Raw genomic sequence first — 13,750 nt, 5'->3', positions numbered from 1 at the left:
CATAATCTATCAGCACTTCAGTGTGTTGTTCCGGCCAACATACTCTCCACTTCCCTGGATTATTTAATCTTTGAAGATACAGTACACCTTTATGTCTTTTATATGAAGCCCTTATGTTAGTTGCGTCCGGATTGTCAAACTTGACCTTTACCGACTTGAGTGCATCATCATCACTTTGATATCTTCGCATATTCCGACATATTTCCCTAATTTTTTCTCTTCCTTCCGCTTTTTTGAAGTAATTCACCTCAAAAACTTCTCCCCTATTCTTTACACTTTCTAGTGTCTCACATCCTTCCGGTAATCTCGACAAAGCATCTGGTACTGCATGTTCTTTCCCTTTAACATACTTGATCTCTATATCAAATTGTTGTAAAAACAGCGCCCATCTGGTCAACCTGTTATGTAACAATCTGCAGTCCTTCAAAAATATTAAAGCTTTGTGGTCTGTATGGACCACAGTCTTATGTCCCCATAAGAAAAGTTGAAATTTCCTAAAACCCCATACTATAGCTAAAGCCTCCTTCTCTGAAACCGTATAGTTTCTTTCGTACTTAGACATGGTTCTACTCGCAAATGCTATTTGTCTATGAGTTTTTTCCCCATCTATCATTACCTCCTGAAATATGGATACTCCCAATCCATAATCTGAACTATCTGTTGCCATGTGGAATGGTTCACACAGGTCAGGGTGCCATAACTTTATGTTTTTAGCCAAATTGTCTTTTAGCCAGTTGAATGCTGTTTCACATTCCTCAGTCCATATATACACACTGTTCTTCTTAAGTAGGTTGTTCAGATGTGGGCTATTGAACACCTGATCATCCACATACTTACGATAAAAGGAACAAAGTCCTATAAACGACTTTAGTTGTTTTTTATTCTTGGGAGCCGGACAATTTCTTATTGCTTTGACTTTATCGGGATCCTTTCTAATTCCCTCTGGTGTTACTATGTGACCTAAAAACTTTATTTCTTTCTTCACAAACTCGCATTTTTTCAGGTTCAGGGTCATTCCTCCTTTAATTAAAGCTTTGAACACCCTGTCGCATAACTCCATGTGGTCTTCCCATGTCCTTGTAGCAATTAACAAATCATCTACATAAACCGTGATTATCGTACTAAGTTCACTCCCTAAAATTTTGTCTAAAGCCCGAATGAACACTGAAACGGAAGTATTTAGGCCAACTGGTACCACTGTGAAATGGTAGCATTTGCCATTGAATAAAAATGCCGTGTACTTCCTAGACTCCTCACTTAATGGGATTTGCCAGTATCCTGCAGTTAGGTCTAAACTAGTCATGTACTTTACACCATTAAACTTCTGCAATAAATTATCTATGTTCTCTGGACGATTCAACTCCCTCTTCACTACTTTATTCAGAGTACGAGCATCTATCACTATTCGTACACTTCCATCCTTCTTACCTACTATCACTAGTGGGTTATTATATGGGCTAGAACTCCGTTCAATGACCCCACATGAAACCATTTTATCTATTTCTTTTTGAACTGCTTCTTTCTTAGATACGGGTACATTATATGGTGGTTTAAAGAAAGGTTCATGCTCCTCTACCTCCATGCAGTACTCATAATTTATCACTCGTCCCGGTTTGTCTGAAAATACCTCCTGATTTTCTTTCAGAATTTGCCATAGATCCTCCCTTTGGGCATCAGATAGTCCTTCTGTTTTATCCACTACATTTCGAAGGAGTGCCTCCTTATTTCCATCTTCAACTATCTGCCTCACCAGACACCAATCGAATTTTTGACCTATTCCTGAATCATGATCATCTCTAAATTCTACCCATCTCAGCTGGTTCTCTTCCATTACTCTAGATGATTCAAATGGTATTTCTAATACTGCACTATCAACTTTACAAACTATTATCCCTTTGTCACAATCTATAATTACTTTCTGTTTTATTAACCAGTCAATGCCTAAAATGATCTTGGCACTGAGCTCTGGAACTACTAAAAATGCATTCGAAAATAGCTTGTTTTTTATCTTAAATTCCATCATCACTTGATGTTTAACAGGTTTACTACATTTCCCTGTCGCCCCTATCACTTTAACACCTGTTACTGGCATCATGACTACTCCTCGTTGCTCTTTGATCATCTCAAAAAATGCGTGCGAAATAGCACTTATTTGAGCACCCGTATCCAACAATACATATAAATCGTATCCACATATATTAATGGGTAGGATTGTTTGCATCCTATTGTCCTCTTTCATACTTTCTTTATCTTCCCATAATAAATCCTTTTCCACCGCCAAGTCTTGCCATATTATTTTTCCGGTTTTTATACTGACCATTCCATCTGGAGGTTTCTTTCTCCTTTTCATCCTAAATTCTTTCACCACTTTTTCCAATAGTCCTTCGTCTAGGCTCTTTAATGCCATCTCGTTCTCATTCGAATCTGTCATGCCTGAACTCTCGGTTGCAGAATCGGAAACTTCCTCTACTTCTTTTTCTCCCTGGATGCTTTCTGATGATTCTGACGATAATTCCTCCTCCTTAGAAATATGATCTTCTTCGGATTCAAATAATTCTTGCAAATTATAATCCATTTCTCTACTTTCCCTTTGTTGGATAGTACATTCGCCACTCTTACTTTCATTATTTTCCCCTACTTATGGAATTCCAGTCCCACTCAACTCATTTGCTTCAGTACTACAGGGATCACAACACTCTTTCTCTTGGTTAGATACACTTTCTCTAATTTCTTTAAAAGAATCTTCATCACAGTCATGTACTCTTGCTGTCACTAGGTACACATCATAATCGGTATGACTCTCTAACACTGTCACATTCGGGTCCAAATTAATCACTTGAGTGGAAGATCTTTCTAATTGTGCTGGCTGGCTTTTGAGCTGATGTACATATTCTGCACACGAGGTAATTTCTGAATCGGCATGCGTCTCTGCACTATGCCCCTTTTTCTCATCCACCCTTTCCTCTTTAATTACTTCTCGATGCGATTCGTCGACTATTCATACGAACCTTTTACCATAAGTCACATCACTCCTACCTTGCCCCTGCCTCTCTGCACAGTTGCCATCCCTACCGACAAACAACGCCTTCTCTGACTCTTCCATCATCAATTCGTCACTCTGACCACGAATTGTACTTATTTCATTCACGTGAGCCTTCACATCCGACCGATATTCTTTTCCTACTTCATTTCCCTTAATAATTCCTCCCTGCTCTCTCTCCTCTGTTTGTATCCCTGCATTATACTTCGCGAAGTTTCGTTTATGTAACTGCTCTTCAGGCGAACGACGCACTATCCTACTATAGTACTGACTACTCCGATCTTCCCTATATTTGGGCCATTTCTTTCTTTCCGCGCGCGTTAGGCCCTTGACCTGCGCGGTATTTAGTTTTCCTGATTTTGATAATGCATCCCGTTTCCCTGATAGTGTCCTCTCCCTCGCTGAGAGTTACCTCCTCGACCTCTTCCTCTCATCATGTTAATTTGCGGTTCATTCCTACCACCTTTTACTATTCCATTCTGATTTCTGAAACCTCGAAACTCTCTAGTTTCACGACACCTATCTTCATTCTCGATTTTTTCTAAAAATTCATCGAATGTTCGATGAGTACCTCCTACATAACGCTTTGAATCGTCAGGTAGCTTTTTCCACAACTCCCACACTATCTCTGATTCTGATCTACGATCTTTAAGATACTCCAAACGCTTGAACCATCCTTCACAGTATTCTTTCATGAGCCCACGTCCATGTTCTGGCATTCTGGCGACAACGAATTCTCTCCACAACCTATCCCTCTGTTGTGTGCCCCAGAATTCCTCAAGGAACTTTTCTTTGAAGTCTGTAAACTTCAAATTGTCGATATCCAAATTCAATCCCCAACGTTTAGCATGACCTGCTAAAGCGTCTATTACTAAATTAATTTTTTCTTTATCCGACATGTCTGTTGGTAAGACACGTTCACAATTTTTCAAAAAATCCATTGGATGCCATCCACCTTGTTTCTTTTGAGGATCGTATTTTTCCTCCCTACTCAGTATTTCCGATTTTTGCATTACCAATGGGATACCACTACAGTTAAGAAACGTCTGATTCTGAACTTGCTGACTTAACAATTTTATCTCATTACTCAGTGTATTTTCCTGCTCCTGCACACATGCATCAAAACTCAACATGGTGTTGCGCAGTGTTTCAATATCAGCTGCCGTTTCTTTAACAATCTCTTTCTTTACAACTGGTACTATCACCTGTAATTTACTTTCAATTATCGGTTCTAATTTTTCACTAACCAAAGGTTCCACTGATTTCTCTATTCTCTGAATTTCGGTATCAAATCTTTTCTCTATTTCTGTGACTTTTATCTGAACATTTGTTATTTCAGCCCTAATGCTATTTACTGATTTGCTTACCTCTGTGATACGTTGGCTTTGCGTATTCAAAATATCTAAATTGGCTTTTATTTTACCAGATAGGTTTTCATCCAGTTGGGATATATGACTAGCCATTTCTGCTTTCAAACTAGCATTCCCTTCTCGAATTTGCGCCATCATACTATTTAACAAACTTGTTAATTCCATATCCTCTCCCTTGTGACTTGCATCCACAGATACATTGGGTTCACTTTTCACTACCTTTGGTTTCACTTCCCGTTCCTCCGGTTTTGTGGGTGTGGATTCATCTATAAGATTTTCCAACCCTACAACAGTATCTATGGTCCCTAATTCTGGATCTGACCTTGTAACTTTTTCGTCTTGCTTGTTACTATTCGACTCCATCTTATGCTGCTGTATTTCGTGCCTAATAGAAATGTTTATTAAACCAAGTATTACTTGTTTAACTCCTACTATTGGACTTCCTTTTGCTGCTTTGCAGGTTGTCGTCTTGAACTTACCAATTGTGGTATATTTGTCTACAACAGGATTTTAAATTTAAAATTTTCTTGAAACTACAAGTTTATTGCAGCCATTATTCTACAAACTTGGTAAGTCCTGTCACGGTCGCCACATGCGACCGAACCGCCGAATCTTTCCATCAGTAAATGGGGTATGTTCTCAAGTGACTCCGTTGTTTTAACCCCTCCACTGACAGAATGACCCGCTTCCTACTTCCGTATGTATAAAGCCAATACGGACTTGTAGCTGTCACGCCTTTGCGCTTACTGCTACGTATTTTAACCGTAAATAGCTCAGCCCTAATGGTAAGAGTTAGTAGTGAATTCTGGCGTTATTAATCTTTTAAGACAGCACAGCTGCCACAAGCTCAGCTCACTTTTACTCCGCTCCTACCCTCGCCATTACACCACATTAACTAGGTGCTACATGGACCTTGCTAAATTCACTTGTGTATACATTTTTGACCGTTACTCGCCAGTATTTACCTATTGGATTAGTACACTCCTAACCGGACTATTTCTCAAAGAGCTGTGATGATTGAACGGGTTCGATCCACGGCCTACAGTGCCCTACAGTTCACACGGTAACACTGCCTACCTGACCCACTTAACTTGGTAGTGAGCTTATGTATCCAATCACCACTGCTAGCAGCAGTACATAATCCTATCAGCACGACGAGAGCAGCAGACTTACCGTCGAATCCTCCTGAAAATACTTATAACTACGGTCGCCAGCTCTGAAGGAGCAAAAGAATAAATGAATTTTTTGGCTCGTTTCAAAGTGAAACGGCTTGAGTTGAATCTTAAACTTAATTCTGAATATTACTATATCTGATCATTCTAGGTGATTCTACAAAGCAAATACTCTCTCAATTTCTGTGAGTTGGCTTGGTAATTACCACCAAGACAATTTAAGCAACTTAGGTTAACAAACTTCTACCCTTCAACTTGTTTAATGATTTTGGGATATTACTCTTTGGACAATTGCTATAGAATTAGTTAAGTGACTTTACTTGAAAGGTTACTCAGAAATATTTAAGTAACTATAAATAGGCGACTCATTCTGGTGTGACCATTGCTCTTTTCTACATTCTTAAACGCTAAAGTATTCTACAACCAAAAGAATTGTAAATGAAAGAGGCGATGGTGGCCTCAGTCTGATTTCACTACACTATGTTTCAGGTTACTACACTTTACAATGAACAACATGCCTCGTAATTTTGCTCTTTACTATATTCTGTCCTCTACACTTCCACAAAAGAAAACTGGTATTCTCCTTTTACATGTATACAAAGTTCGACTTAACAATTTCAAGCAGTCTTGCCTTGGGTAGACGTGTCGGTGCTGGTGGTGGGATGCATGTGGCTAACGCAGCTCTTCACGCCTCATGCCCTTAATGGCGGCTGGAACTACGAGCTGTAGCACTCGTATAAGCTACTGCACGTCCGCCATAAAATCTGGGCGCAGGAACTCTTACAATCAGCACCAGTGGCATAGAGACGGCTTTGACAACCATTCGTCGCGTTCCACTCCGCAAACGGCGACGATATTCACCTCTTCGCTGTCGCACAATTACTTTTGCGTGAGCACAGTTATGCACGTCCGGTCACGTCAACACTCACCAGGCCATTCCATTGTTCAGTCCCTGTGTCTCCAGCTACCTCTAGCTACGCTCGTATCACCAAGAGTGGGGGCGTTCCCCTACCATCTTTTCACCGAAATCATTTAGTATTTAAGAATATTTATATTTATTACCCTGGAGTTCATACCAGTCATAATAATTTACTACTAGCGCCTTATAACATTAAATCATACAGTAATAGCTTATAATTACCAGGAAAAAGAATACATTTGACTCCGATAGCTTAGCGCATTGTCTGAGACAGCGCTAATTCCCAGTTTCGCCAATAGATGGCATCAGGGTGCACTCCCTGGCAGTCTCACACCAGCGCGCCCGTTTCCGACGCGCGGGCTCCAAATTACTGTCAGCCCACCATCATTTCAGTTCCGTTACAAGTCCAAATTCATCGTGTATTCATGAGGAATCACTTAATTCTGTGAAAATAGTAGTTCGGAGTGCAATTTCTAGACGTCGGATTGTGGGTCCCGTATTTTTCACCGAAACAATAAACGCACAACGATACTGCAATGATATTCTGCACCCATTCATAGGAGAACTTATGTTAAGTGAAATACTGAACGGTTATTTTCAACAAGATGGTGCAACCGCGCATACAGCTCGCGTTTCAATGTCGCTGTTTGTTGATTTCTTTGGTGATCGCATAATTTCACAGGGACTTTGGCCTCCACGGTCGCCTGACCTAATAGTATCTGACGTTTTCTTCTGGGGTGCAGCGAAAGCAGCTGTCTATAAGAACCGTCCAAATTCCATCGATGAATTGAAAACTGCAATATCCACTTTCACTGCTTCTGTTACTGAAGAAATGTTATTGAACACCCCTTATTTCGCCATTGACAGTATGATCTCAAATGGTGAATGCACAAGGCAGACAAGGACCCTCGCACACTCGTGAAGATGTTCCTTTGTTTTCCTTGAACTGTATGTGGAATACACAAGTTTCGTGCACCAGCAACTGAAAACCAGAGCTGCACTATGGACGAGACTCAATGTGGTGTTGTGAAACAGGAAATGAGTAGAGTACAGTGATGGTAACTTGAAAGAGACGATACTTGGTAAACTGTCATAAGGCGACATTCGGAACTGGACTGAATTATCTGATCGAGAGAACAACGAGAATAATATATCGTACCTCATTATATTACACAATCGAATACACTCCAATAGTAAGACCAATTAATTTAGGTTGGGTTACAACGGTACTGAACCAGTCAAGAAAAATTTACAAAACATTCTTGACACTGCACTACACCTCTTAGCTCTTATTACAATTGATGTATTGTTTTCCAGAAGGTAAATTCGTACAAGGCCATATTTTCTTACGTAATTTTCTAGAATGCAAGATTACCTCTAAGTTATTCTTGAAATTCAACATCGACGTCAATGTACATAAAATGGTCTTTTGTTAACTAGAATTCCGAAAGCGCTCTCCGTATTTGGGCGAACGCTGTGTAGTCTCTCCTTTCATGATACGCTGTTTTATTGTTAGGTTTCTCATAAAATACGGCCGTATCATACTTTACGGTGGCAAAAATTGTACAGTAGTAAATGGATAACATTCGGCTTCCTCGTCACGGGTTAATTTATTTGGATATTGAAATACTTTTTCAGGCAATACTCCACAGCTTCAACATCTTTCGCTAAAAATACATTTAGGCTATACCATCAGCTGCTGACAAACAGTTTATTAAGGTGATGCTAGTTCCGATCTACACATGAACAATTTCCTGTCTCTAAGAAGAAAGTCGTTACTGCGTTTTGATTTCTGATGCATGAAGTATAGTTTCCTTAATATTAAGTTACGTTGGCAGCCACATCATCACTAATGCTTGTCTGTCTAATTTAATATTAAGGCCAGTATATGTAATTCATTAGAAAACAAAATGGTAAAACGAGTATTTTGTGAAGTGTCGGAAGATGGTACATGTGTAGACGAAAGGAAGTAGCAACCTAAAAGGTTTTTGCGCATCAGCTGATGATGCAACAACTTAAACATGTACACTTCTCATTTTTTCAGAGTCTCATATCCGGTAGTTTCATTGTCGTGCCACTAGCTGTGATTTCCTCAACGCATGGGACAGCCTTAGAAACATGATATGTATCGATGACTTTATACACTCCTGGAAATTGAAATAAGAACACCGTGAATTCATTGTCCCAGGAAGGGGAAACTTTATTGACACATTCCTGGGGTCAGATGCATCACATGATCACACTGACTGACCCACAGGCACATAGACACAGGCAACAGAGCATGCACAATGTCGGCACTAGTACAGTGTACATCCACCTCTCGCAGCAATGCAGGCTGCTATTCTCCCATGGAGACGATCGTAGAGATGCTGGATGTAGTCCTGTGGAACGGCTTGCCATGCCATTTCCACCTGGCGCCTCAGTTGGACCAGCGTTCGTGCTGGACGTGCAGACCGCGTGAGACGACGCTTCATCCAGTCCCAAACATGCTCAATGGGGGACAGATCCGGAGATCTTGCTGGCCAGGGTAGTTGACTTACACCTTCTAGAGCACGTTGGGTGGCACGGGATACATGCGGACGTGCATTGTCCTGTTGGAACAGCAAGTTCCCTTGCCGGTCTAGGAATGGTAGAACGATGGGTTCGATGACGGTTTGGATGTACCGTGCACTATTCAGTGTCCCCTCGACGATCACCAGTGGTGTACGGCCAGTGTAGGAGATCGCTCCCCACACCATGATGCCGGGTGTTGGCCCTGTGTGCCTCGGTCGTATGCAGTCCTGATTGTGGCGCTCACCTGCACGGCGCCAAACACGCATACGACCATCATTGGCACCAAGGCAGAAGCGACTCTCATCGCTGAAGACGACACGTCTCCATTCGTCCCTCCATTCACGCCTGTCGCGACACCACTGGAGGCGGGCTGCACGATGTTGGGGCGTGAGCGGAAGATGGCCTAACGGTGTGCGGGACCGTAGCCCAGCTTCATGAAGACGGTTGCAAATGGTCCTCGCCGATACCCCAGGAGCAACAGTGTCCCTAATTTGCTGGGAAGTGGCGGTGCGGTCTCCTACGGCACTGCGTAGGATCCTACGGTCTTGGCGTGCATCCGTGCGTCGTTGCGGTCCGGTCCCAGGTCGACGGGCACGTGCACCTTCCGCCGACCACTGGCGACAACATCGATGTACTGTGGAGACCTCACGCCCCATGAGTTGAGCAATTCGGCGGTACGTCCACCCGGCCTCCCGCATGCCCACTATACGCCCTCGCTCAAAGTCCGTCAACTGCACATACGGTTCACGTCCACGCTGTCGCGGCATGCTACCAGTGTTAAAGACTGCGATGGAGCTCCGTATGCCACAGCAAACTGGCTGACACTGACGGCGGTGGTGCACAAATGCTGCGCAGCTAGCGCCATTCGACGGCCAACATCGCGGTTCCTGGTGTGTCCGCTGTGCCGTGCGTGTGATCATTGCTTGTACAGCCCTCTCGCAGTGTCCGGAGCAAGTATGGTGGGTCTGACACACCGGTGTCAATATGTTCTTTTTTCCATTTCCAGGAGTGTATTTGCAATGTGCTGCCATTGTCTTGTTTCCCTTGCCACTTGTCCTGTTTCTCTTAACGCATTGGATAACTCGAACCTGTACACTGAAGAGCCAAGGAAACTGGTACACCTACCTAATATCGTTTAGGACCACTGCGAGCACGCAGAAATGCCGCAACACGATGTGGCATGGACACGACTAATGTCTGAAGTAGTGCTGGATGGAACTGACACCATGAATCCTGCAGGGCTTTCCATAAATCCGTAAGAATACGAGAGGGCGCAGATCTCTTCTGAACAGCACATATGCTCAGGACTCTTATAGTTTGGGAAGTTTGGTGGCCAGTGGAAACTCAGAAGAGTTTCTGGAGCCACTCTATTGCAATTCTGGACGTGTGGGGTGTCGCATTTCCTTCTGGAATTGCGAAACTCCGTCGGAATGCGCAATGGACATGAATGGATGCAGGTGATCAGATAGGATGCTTACGTAGGTGTCACCTGTCACAGAGTCGTATCTAACCGTATCAGGGGTTCCATATCGCTCCAACTGCACACGCCCCGTACCATACAGAGCCTCCACCAGCTCAAACGCGCCCCTGCTAACATTCAGGGTCCATGGATTCATAAGGTTGTCTCTATGGCCGTACACGTCAATCCGCTCCTTACACTTTGAAGCGAGACTCGTCCAACCAGGCAATATGTTTCCAGTCATTAACAGTCGTATGTCGCTGTTGACGGACCCAGGCGAGGCGTAAGGCTTTGTGTCGTGCAGTCTTCAAGGTACATGAGTGGGCCTTCGCCTCCGAAAGCCCATATCGATGATGTTTCGTTGAATGGTTCGCACGCTGACACTTGTTGTTGGCCCAGTGTTGAAACCTGCTGCAACTGGCAGCAGGGTTGCACTTCTGTCACGCTGAACGATTCTGTTCGGTCGTCGGTGGTCCCGTTCTTGCAGGATCTTTTCCCGGCCGCAGCGATTCGGAAATTTTTCGTTTTTCCAGATTCCTGATATTCACGGTACACTCATGAGGTACGGGAAAATCCCCATTTCGTCGCTACCTCGGAGATGCTGTATCTCATTGCCTGTGCGCCGACTATAATACCACGTCCAGACTCACTTAAATTTTGATAACCTGCCATTTTAGCAGCAATAACCAATGTAACAACAGCGCCACTCACTTGTTCTATATAGGCATTGACGACCGCAGCGCTGTATTCTGCCTGTTTACATGTCTCTGTATTCGAATACGCATGCCTATACCAGTTTCTTTGGCTCTTCAGTGCCTTACGGTGCCTCTTGCCCTATTTCCTTCAATGCGTGGGGAAGTCTTAGAAACATGATATTTGTCAAGTGACTCGATACTTGTATTGTGGTACCACTTGTCTTGTTTCCCTCAGTGCATGGAGTAGTCTTAGATATACAGGGTGGTCCATTGATAGTGACCGGGCCAAATATCTCACGAAGTAAGCATCAAACGAAAAAACTACAAAGAACGAAACTCCTCTAGCTTGAAGGGAGAAACCATTTTAACACGGGTAATGTATCACGAAGCAAATACCGTCCGCACTGGCTGACTGTTACGTGATACCACGTACTTATACGTTTGTGACTACACAGCGCCATCTATCACAAAGCGAAAAAAGTGGTACAACTAAAACATTCATATTTCTGTACGTACTACACGACTGTGTAACAAAAAATGGGGGTTCCTATTTAAAAAAACGCAGTTGATATCCGTTGGACCTATGGCAGCGCCATCTAGCGCCCAACCATAGTGCCATCTGGTTTCCTCCTTCAAGCTAGACAAGTCTCGTTCTCTGTAGTTTTTTCGTTTGATGCTTATTTCGTGAGTTATTTATCCCGGTCACTATCAATGGACCACTCTGCATGACATGCAGCGGATGGCGCCTGCATGTGTTTTGCCCCAATGGCATAATGTCACCTTCTTCAGTTTCCCTTTGCTGTCATTTTCGTAATTTTCTTTTCACATGAGTAATTAGCTTTAAATCTCATAATCACGTAGTTCCGTCTCAATGATACTGGCTAAGAAAACTTAAGAATGAGATAGACCAAGTAACAAAACGTATTAACTGCTCGGTGGGAGTGAATCGGAGTGTGGGAGCATGTTGTCAGAGGTCTCCCACTCGTACAAAGAAAGCTAGACGTCACGTGGCATGCGGTAGGCGTGACTACTGCGGCAAATGGGTCTGGCCCCACAGCCCGAGGCAGGTGAAAGAAAGGGAAAAGAGAGTGTACGGCAATCACCGAACAAAAAAATGGTTCAAATGGCTGTAAGCACTATGGACCTTAACATGCGAGATCATCGGTCCCCTAGAATTAGAACTAATTAAGCCTAACTAACCTAAGGGCATCACACACATACATACACTAGGCAGGTTTCGAACCTGCGACCATACCAGCAGCACGGTTCCGGACTGAAGCGCCTAGAACCTCTCGGCCACAGCGAATCACCGAACATTTACGGCGCACTGTGGTGGTACACTTCTTTTCAGTATGGCTTTCAGACAACATCTGTATGATTTCACACCGGGAAGAATCATCTGGTAACTGGAAGAGGGACGAAGCATGACGACTGTAGCCCATGAGTTTGATCTTGCTCGCAGCACTGTTTCACATGCATGTTGATCGTTCCGGCAGGGACGCACTGCAGCCCGCCGAGAACTGGTCAACCAAGGCCAATTACAGAATCAGATGACCGCTATATTGTGCTACAAGGAGGAAGGTACACATGTCAAACATCGAGTGCAACTGGAGCCACATTTAACAAAACTGTAAGGTATAGATTCTCAAGCATCACAGTGTCGTGGCCACTGCATGGGAATGGTCACTTTGCCGACGACCAGTACGTCGTGTTCCGTAGACATCCGTAAATAGACAGGACTGAGCCGTGGCGCGCCTCTCGGGCGCAAGACGCTATTGATTACTCTTCTGGTTGAGGTTGGCACTATGTACGATCGCGAGCGCCTCCTCTCGGAGCGAGCCCTAACGAGGAAATGAGTGCGAGTACGGGAGTCTAGGGCGGACAGCAGGGAAGAACGGACATTGCGGCCGCACTCTGAGACGACAAGAGAAGAGTTGTGCACGGCCGAGAAGGGAGCGTTGAGCAAGGCGGCAGTCAGCATCGCTTTCCGGGGGACAGAGTTGCGGCGGTCCAGAGAGCAGACACCATCTCCGGAAGCAGTGCTCCGGTTTGTGGACGTGACGTGGGTCGTATTTTGGCGCAGTATAGTTTGCTTGGTTCGCATCTGCTGCTTCCTTTATGCCCACGTGTGTTGTTCTGTCCGTATCTGCATTGAAAAGGTTACCCTCCGGCTGGAACAGTGACTTGTGCTTCACGTTGATGCACCCTGACTCTTTTGTTTTGCTGCAGCCAGCTGTAATTTCAGAGGTTTCTTTTTGTCGCGATTGTTTTAGCCCGGTGGTGCCTAGTATCCGAGAACAAGACAGCTGACGTGTGACCTGTTGTTTTGGGTTTTGGAGTCCTGTTTGGGCAACATAGTTATCACGCACAAAAATATATTGCTGCCGAGTGAGGTTAGTCCTAACCTTGTGGAACTGAGCTTTCAGTGACTGGTTCGTCTAAAAAATAAATTAATTTATTTAACCTTTGTGGTGTGTTGTTCTTTTGCTTTCAATGGTGAATTTCTTGTCATTCATTTGTGTATGTTTCACCGTTAATGATA

Source organism: Schistocerca americana, chromosome 1 (genome assembly GCF_021461395.2).
Source record: "Schistocerca americana isolate TAMUIC-IGC-003095 chromosome 1, iqSchAmer2.1, whole genome shotgun sequence".
Classification (NCBI taxonomy): domain Eukaryota; kingdom Metazoa; phylum Arthropoda; class Insecta; order Orthoptera; family Acrididae; genus Schistocerca; species Schistocerca americana.
This window is presented reverse-complemented; position numbering follows the sequence as displayed.